Here is a 9,373-nt window from a genome sequence, read left to right on the forward strand (position 1 = left end):
CCCAAGCCCTCAACCTCCAAAACTCGTTCTTGCCATTAATATTTAGATAAAACAATTGAGCCACCATCTGATGATTCTGTTCTCTAGGTTGGTGATTATCAGCCCTTTCTGTGAACTCCAGTTCTCAACTCTTCTCGTCTTCACTCCTCTCGCTGTTGTCCTATATGCCTGCAAGTTCATCCCAACCATGGTTCTGACTGGACATATCTAGAGCAGAGGCAAAAGCAAGGGCAGAGCCATGGCATACAAGCAAAACCAAAATCTTTTTTTTTAAAGCATACAATTTAGAGATTGTTATTATATTCACAGGGTTGTGCAACCATTATGGTTAGCTAATTCTTGAACATTTTTGTCACAGCAGAAGTAAAACCCATACCTGTTAGCTGTTACTTCCGCAATCCCCAACTCCTGGCAACCACTAATCCATTTATGGATTTGTCTTTATGGATTAGTCTATTCTGGATGTTTCATATAAATGGAAACATACGATATGCAACCTTTAGTGCTTGGCTTCTTTCACTTACATGTAAAGTTCATCCATACTGTTCTATGTATAAGTATGCATATGGTTTCTGTCTCTTGCTTTTTTTTCTGCAAAACCAAAATCTTAAAAATGTTCTACAAACTTGGGAATATGCAATTTTCAGTGAATTTGCCTGCTTCTATGTGTGGACCATATACTTAACCTCCCTGAAACTTTGTTTCCTTACCTGTAGGATGAAAGGGCTGAGATATTAGAGTTCTAATATTTTGTCAAATAGCAGTATGGTCTAGTCCTATGAGAGAAAAACTGCTCAAAAATCAGATGAATCTTGTTAAGTAAGATAATAATTTTCTGACATCAAGGATTAAAGGCTAGAATTAGTTACTTGCAGAGACTGAAGTGACCCCTATTGAAGATCTTTGAAAAGTATCATCTCAAGTGTCTAAGTATGATTTAAGAAAAAGACTACTTGAAGACATCAGATTTTAAAAATAAAATCTCTAATCTTAAAGTTTGCTCTCCTGCTCATTGCTTTAATCTCATGTTGACTGTGGATGTGATTATAGCTCATCAAATCTAGTTGAATGCATTTATTATTATTATTATTATTATTATTATTATTACTAGTACTATTATTGGGATGACAGAAACTATTTTAATTATAGAAGAGCATCAGCATTTATGATTGACCTCTTCTGCTCATAGTAGTAAGAAAATACCTTTTTGGATAAGTAATGATTTCATTCTAGTCCCAGTCAATTAATGCCCCAAGAGGTGAATGTAACCAAATGCCAGTGCTCTTGATGTTAATGAACTTGCTCAAAGAAAAACACCACAAGGAGTATGGCTAGTTCAAATAATTCAAAAGACCAATTGTTCTCTTTTCTTTTCTTTTCCCCACTGCTAGTGTGTTCTGTTGTAATTGACTCCCTGCTCACTTGCAAGTGCATCAGGTTTCATAAAAATATAAATCTTTGTTTCCAATTTCTCCCCATTTTCTTGTTATTTTGGAGAGGTAAAATCAAGCAAATTATACTAAACTGAAAAAAAAAATGATCTAAAATGACCCCCGCCCCCCACCAAATTAAGAGCTGCTCTATGAGATTGGGTTCACTGTGTGTTTAAAGAAAGTCATGATTCATTAACTGTGGCCTGTAACAATCAAATAAACAAAACCATGCTCTACAAAGCATCCATTAGCACGTTGAAGTGTATAAATCACTAACCATGTAACTTAGGGCTTAACCATTTGCCAAAACAGCTGTTTTCTCAGTTCAAATAATGAAGAGAAAAAACAGCTGAAGCCAATTAGTGGATAAGCATTCATTCCCAAATATCTGAGACAGTTGAGTGGTTTATTTTGCAGGACAGATATGTTTTTATTCAGATCCAAGGAAGAAAGCTCCTTTTGCAAAAAATTGAAGGTTTTACATTAACCCTTATTTGCACTGGGCTCTCCTCCAAAGAGCAAGCAGAGAAATAAACAAACAAGTAAACAAACAAAGAGCTAATTAAAATCTAGTGTTCTTGAAAACAGTGCAGTGAATTATTTATTTTGGATTGTTTCTTTCCTCAGAGAATATTTTAAGCATTCAGGAGGCCTAGGGATGTGAAAACAGGATTCTAGGGCAAAGGAAAATATCTGATTTCAAATAGAAATCATGTTTATGAAGGAGAAATGATCTATCAAACAGTAGACTATTAAAAAACACTGAGCATATTTTCCACACTCAGATTCTAAAAGATCTATTTTCAACCAAGGAAAAATTGTCAACACATTGTATTTTTGCTTAGAGTTACCACCATCGTTAGCAAAATCATTGACTGAGTTTTCAGCAGGAATCCTCCAGTAGAGGATTCTATAGCTTCTCCTGCTACAATAAAGGCATATTCTAGAACTTCCCCTTTTTTGGCAGTCCTGCTAACAAAATTAATTAATATCAACCGCTATTAGAACTTAAGAAACATGACATATTTTCCTCAGAAGAATCATCACAGGCAAGGGACCAAGCAATAATCTACTTCGATACAGACAGAAAAGAGTAAGGGCTTTGCAGTGAGATCAGTTGAATCCTGACTTGGACCACTCACTAGTTAGGCAATATCTGGACTTTTGAAATCCTTCTAAACCTCTGTTTATTTATCTATGTGGTATGGATATGTAACATCTTTCTTACTGACTCACAAATTTATGTTATGAAATTTAGATAAGCCATTTAGTTTTTGAAACAATAATTGCAAAATAGAAATATAACATATGAACTTATCCAAAGCTCAATTCTTGCCAAGTGAAATGTGAAAATATATTTAAAAAATTGGTTGACATTCTGCCTGTTAGAAAATGAGCACTCAAGATAAATGGTAGCTGTTTTCACTATTGTTTATGAAATTATGTCAGGGGTATCTGGGAGAGACTGGCCCTTTACAACTGGGGAAGAATGGATTGATCACTTAATAAATTGCAAAAAGTTTGATTTTCTAGGATAAAGAGATAATTTCACTTTTGGGGAAGAATCTATCTCTCTGGAGGGATGTTATTTGAGTATGCTGTTTTGAGACAGTCATCTACAATATGATCTTGGGAAGTCGTAAGGATGGTGAATAAGCAAAAATGCTTCAGAGAAGACGTGAAATATTATATTGGGGTAGCTTGTCCTTGGGGTCAGCTTCATAGTGGAAGCCTGAAGAAAGTCCAGTCCCTAATATAGAGATGTGATGGTTTCACCAAGAGAATGGATAGATTCACTGTCAGTGATGCTAAAAGAGCAGAAAATTAAGAACTTACTGGGGAAATGAGAGAGTCACCTCCTTTTGGAGGCATAGGAGGTTAGGGACTAGAGAGATGTTTATGGGCAATCCCACTGGGGGAAGATAGGCTGGATATCAAGAGATGATGGAAAATCTGGGATGGGAAGAAAAAATAACCTTACCACAGGTAGGAAGTCAGGGGCCAAGGGGCCCAGTTGGGGTTGGGGAAGCTGGGGATTTTAGCACCCTTGCAGCCACCTCATTCTCTCCAACAGTGTATGTAGGTGAGTCCCATTCTCACCTCGCCTTGGCAGTATTGACTATTCACCATAAGAGAGAAAATCTTGGGTAATACTGTATAAAAATAGGATGTAATCCACCAGCTACCACTCTGATATGAAATGCTTTATTCTTGTAACTGCTTACTGTTTCTTGACATCTTTATTCCTTCTTGGACATGGGAAGACTATGCTTAATTTAATCTGGAGACTCAGAACAGTTAAAGAGGTTTTAATTCAGTTCAGTTATGAAACTTCTGCTCTTTATCCAATATGAATCTCCATCTCAGAGCTTCTTTATTTTTTCTGCCAGATTTTCCCCTCCCTTTCCTCTTGTTGCTACTTGAATTTCACAGGGTTTACGTATATTGGTTCCCACGTGACAGTCTGTTTGTCTTGCCTTCTGGCTCTGGCCAGAGGTCTCTACCATAGCACACCTGGAGGCAGAAGGGGGAGGGGCAGGTATTGTGGACGACCTGGAGTGCTCAGCTGCCCTGTCCCATCCAGGTTGTGGGTAGGCAATGGACTATCTCTAATTCTGTTTCAAATTTGCATTTTTGATTATTGGCACAAATAAAGATATTTCCTCTTTTTGGCTTGCATTCATTTATCCTTTTGAGATTTTTTTCCTTTGTATCTACTGTGGTTTTCAATTTGTGTAAAACTGTGATGTAGAAAAGATGTTAATGCTTTATCAAGTAATTTCTTGTGATTGTTGTTCCGTTTTTTTGTTTGCCTTTGAATTGTATGTTTTGACATGCAGAAGAATGTAATATATTATTTGTATTACCTTTAAGTTTAAAAGGCATTCTGTATGAAATATATTAACAAATTAGTGTGCATAAACTTTAGATTTTCTAAATAAAGACAATGAACAAAACTATTTAAAATGCAATGAAATCTAAAAAACAGATTAGGAAAAAATATTCTCATTTAATGTTATAGATAGTAAATACCACAATATAATGATAATTCCTTTGGATTACAAATAAAATTTAATATTCATTCTAAAATGAACTGAGAATTTAAGCAATTCATAAAAAAGAAATATGCATAATCCTATACACACTTTAATCATAACTCCAATAATATTTTATTTAATTCACTATTATTTGTATATAATTTTTTAAAGTGTGTGAGAAAAAGTTTAATCTTTCTCATACATTTAAAAATAATCTAAGCTAAAGAAAAATATAGTTCATAAATATAAAAGGCAAATTGTTTAGGATAGTTACCATTCTTGCGAGGGTGATACCCTTATTAATTGTTTGGTAAGGAGTGTAATTGGGAAAAACTAGAAAGGCAATGTAGACATTTTGTAGAAGGAACCATAAATAGATCTCTCTCTTTTTTTTTTTTTTTAACAGTCTTGAGGTCTTTTATTTTCTTTACATTTATCATGCCATGAATTCATAGGGAATGGGTTCCAGCAGCTCGGGCTCCTTTCCATTGGTTCTCACAAAGTGTGCTTCTCTGGGTGGGGCAGGCTGGCGCTTCAGTTGAACCCAAGTACCTTTCTCTTTGGCTTACTTCTTTTTCTGATCATTTTCCTTCATACACTTCAGAAAGTTATCTCGACTCTTTGAGTGTTTAATATGCTCAATGCATACATTAATTCTCATGGCAAGAATCTTGCCCTTAACTTGTTTGTTTACAACAATGCCAACAGCATGCTGAGTAACATTGTAGACTCTTCCAGTTTTGCCATGGTAACATTTGTGGGTATTCCTTTTTGAACAGTGCCCGTTCCCTTGATGTCCACAATATCACCTTTCTTATAGATTAGCATGTATGTGGCCAAAGGAACAACTCCATGTTTTCTAAAAGGCCTAGAGAACATATAGCAGGTACCTCTCCTCTTTCCCTTTGTGTTGGTCATTTTGGCGAATTACTGGAAGATGGTGGTTCCAGCCGAAAGGAGATCTCTTGATGAGGGAATTCAAGATTGAGTCATTCATACTAAGGAAATAATTCTGAATAAGCAAAAAAATAAAAACCTATGAGCTATAAATATGACTGCTTTATTTGTAATATATAGAGGAAAAAAGTAAGATACATTCTACTTGTCTTATGGGAAATTATTTAGCACACTATATTCCAACAGTAAGAGTATTATATGCTTATTATAATTATAAAAATTAACAGAAGTAAAAAATATGCTAATAATGTCAAATGAAAATATCAAATACAAAATGATAGTTGCATTCTGTGTTGAAGTAGGAAAATATGTGCACAAGGAACATTATTAACCAACCAGTTGTATTTGGATAGTTGAAAAATTCATTTAATAAATTTGCTTTAATTTTTTCTTTAATGTTATTGTATTTCCCAGATAATGTGTGAAAAATATAGTCATACTAACAAGATGAGTAACAATAGTAGCATGTGTATGTTTGTCTACGACCACGGCATTTCCTAACACTGGCCCTGGTATTTCATCATTAATATCTCTCACCAAACTGTTTCCTTGTCCCCAGCAGTGCTAATAACCAACACATTAGGATTTAGAATTCACCACAGGATTTCACTTACTTCTCTAAGACTTTTTGATGAATTCCCTTATCCTTCATTAGGGCAGATCCATTATCCCATTATGCACATTTGAATGTGTGTTGGAAGGATGAGCCAGTTGTTTGGGATTCTTGTTTTGGTGTTTGCATTAGAGAATAAAAGCTTCAAAACAAGACTCTTTGTTTGAAAATTTTCTTTTGGATTCCACTTAAAAGGCAGAGAAATGATCAAAATAGCATCCCACAAGCCTCGTTGGCAGGGCTGTGATGTGTGTTGAAGTTTTCTTTATTCTCAGAATTGGCACTCATTGGAGAGTTTTTCAAAGATAGTAGATACATTTAAAAAGGAAGTGCTTGAAGCTTCAACTAGTATATGATTAAATTAATGAGTCTGATTCTCTGACCTCTGGATTGGTAACTGGGTGACATTAATTATCTATAAAACCTTTTCACATCCTCGACTCTCTACACCAGCCAAGAAAGTAACTTCCTCCCAGTGGAGCTCGAATGAGCTTTCTGTGGCTCTTTGTGGAATTGTATCTGTAGCATGGATAAAATTTCATAAGATATTTAAAAATTATTGCTACTTGAAACAAAGTAATATTAGTCATCCTTTTTGCATGAAAGGGAGGAATAACAAAAAAGGCACACAAGAGCCCTTTTGGTGGGCCTGCTGTTTTTCTCACTGGCTTTACTTTAAAGACGTTTCTCCAGCTCGAGCTGCTTTGATTTATGGTCACTTGAAGTGATCCCTAACTCCCCTCTTTTGTTTCTATGTTCTGTGTCGCTGCCAACCCTTCCAACAGAATCTACTCTTCTGGAATTGGTCTAGTGGTTGAAAGGAAGTTTGGTTTATTTGGTTTCAGAGCTTCTCAAATCTGTTTTTGTGTGTGTGTGATAAACATAGGAGGAGCCGGAGTTCTCAGTTACAATGTAATATTTTTCATAATCCTCTGGATCCCTCACTTTCTGTGTGATATTATTTCTTTGTGTTAACCATACTGGTACAATCCTACCCTTACCAGAAAACTTGTAAGCCCTAGTAAATGTATTTAAAACTTGAAACCAATGACTTTTTAAGTAGACTTCCTAGGACTGTAACTGTTTCTCTCATGCAGAGAAATCGTGGTTTTGTCAGAAATTAGTCCAGATTAAATTATTTTCTCACCCAAACTGACAGGTACAGCTGCTGTATTTCTTTATATATATTTTAATAGGTTGCAGTCCAACAGTGTATCAACAGGGATAGCATTTTACTATGAGTATTAAGACAGGGGAAAAAAAAGTCTCTTCTATTTCTTGTTAGAGGCATCATGTGACAGTCAGTCCCAGACTAAGCTTCAGGCTTTCATTCTTCAGTTGGCTCAAGTCCCTTTCTAGTATAAACAGGAGAAATTCTCTAGAATTGCTTCTCACTTTGGGAGCATGTTGACCCATATATCCTCAAAATCTCATTTATTAAGAAGCAAAAATATAATATTTGGCAAATAAAAATTCAAGAATCTAAGTCTGGCTATGCCCTTACAGTGTTTAAGGAAGAGTTACCAATGATCCTGCAACATACCCTTTCCAGCTGGAAAGCTTATGGATGACAGAGTTGCTTCTTTAATGTCACCGCTTGGCAGATTTAGTGTTGAGTTGGCAATCTTTTCATGGGTCAATGCTTTGTGTCCATCTTCTGCCTCCATATCTCAGCCCAGCCAGTCTGGTTTCTCAGCCAGTGCTTTGTAAACTTTAATGTGCATACAAACCACCTGTTAAAATACAAATGCTGTGAAAATGCAGATTCTGATTTTGGAGCTCTGGGGCCTGAGATTCTGTATTTCTAGTAGCCCCCAGGTGATGCCAATGCTGCTGGACCACATTTAGGATTAATAGCAAGTCTCTAGGTTACCAGGGATCATCGATAGCTCTCCTTAGATGCTATTTAGCACTAGAAGAGACCCTGAGAGCTTCCAGGTACATCTTTCATTCTTCCAGTCAACTCAGTAGAACACCTGCTCTGATATTGTGCTTCCACAATTCCTCTAGCTTCTTACAGCTTATCATCTCTAGGTATCTTCCACAGCCAAAGTGTGATAGGGAAGGCAACTTGGGGTGGGAAAAGTAGCGCAGATGCAGGATCAGTCAGGAAGCAAGGGGGACGGCTAATTGGAGGTTATAGGCCTAACTCTGGGACAACAGGCACAGGAGTGATAAGTGTGAAGGTAGGTTGAAGAATATGCTAGTTAGTGCTAAAAGCTGCAAAACAAGAATGAATGAAACAACTGATAGATTATGGATGCACAGTCAAGGTACAGGAAAAAAATACCAGGGATCAAGTTTAGCTTGGTATTCCCAGGAGACAAATTAGATTAGACAACATGGTGTTATTGTAACTGTCCTTTGAAATGCCTGACAGAGCTGGGCCTCTGGATATGTCTACCCAGGTAGTACCGTGATTATTCCGGGAGGCATTTTTCACCTAGACTATGATATGAAAGATGTTTTCTCAAATTATACAATGTCATCTTTTGTCTCATTCATGTGACTCTCATAGCAATAGACCAAGTATACATTTGGGTTGTTAAAACTGCAGAGATAGTCTCCAAAAGAAACCTGTTTCCAACCCTTTAGCTTTTGAGTCAGTTGCTACTAATAAAGAAGAGATGATTAATGTAAGCTCTTGCCTTGCATGAGATAGGGTTAAAGGCTTGGCTGCCTAATAAAGATACCCAACCAATAATGTGGTTTAAGAACCTATGATTTTACTTCTGTCCCATGTAATAGTTCTGTTAGTTCACTTTTCAGGTGAGTGGACACTCTGCCCCATATAGTAATCCAGAGATCCAGTCTGACAGTGGGCGGGCTGCCTTCAATGGTTGGTTTCAAGATTGTTCCAGTCATTGCCTTTCCATACACTAAAGAGGGAAGCTCAGAATCAAGTCAATCAGAAATCACACACTCGCTTCGGCTCACATTTTATTTATCAGAGTTAGTCATGTGGCATAATCAGCTGCAGAGAAGCCAGGATCACTGCCCTAGATGGGGTCTAGGGGTTGAGCAGCAATTACTATTATGGGAAAAGGTAAGAATACATTTTTCTGGATATCTAGCAATATCTTTAATATCTTTTAAACCAGAGACTCATTTAATGCCCTAAAATGAGTAATTTTTAATTTCACTATAAGTTATGGCTTATTTTCTACGTAAGTGGGCATGTCTCTTCTTCAAGCTACTACAGTTTAATAATCCAGAAATGGACAAGCTGTCTTGATGATTCTCTGGTTTATTCCAATCAATAGGGTCCCCACCATCCCAAGGTACCTGAGACAGACCTAGCTTTCACTTACTGTACCAGTGTAATCATTATG

General features: G+C 36.5%; 1 pseudogene; it reads right to left on the bottom strand.

The window, feature by feature from the left end:
• Positions 1-4,878: 4,878 nt before the first annotated feature.
• LOC123837073 (large ribosomal subunit protein eL21-like) lies at positions 4,879-5,416 on the bottom strand (annotated as a pseudogene).
• Positions 5,417-9,373: the final 3,957 nt, after the last annotated feature.

This window comes from Mirounga angustirostris, unplaced genomic scaffold, assembly GCF_029215605.1.
Source record: "Mirounga angustirostris isolate CCGP_5_RB_7025 unplaced genomic scaffold, mMirAng1.0.hap1 SCAF_8, whole genome shotgun sequence".
Lineage (NCBI taxonomy): Eukaryota > Metazoa > Chordata > Mammalia > Carnivora > Phocidae > Mirounga > Mirounga angustirostris.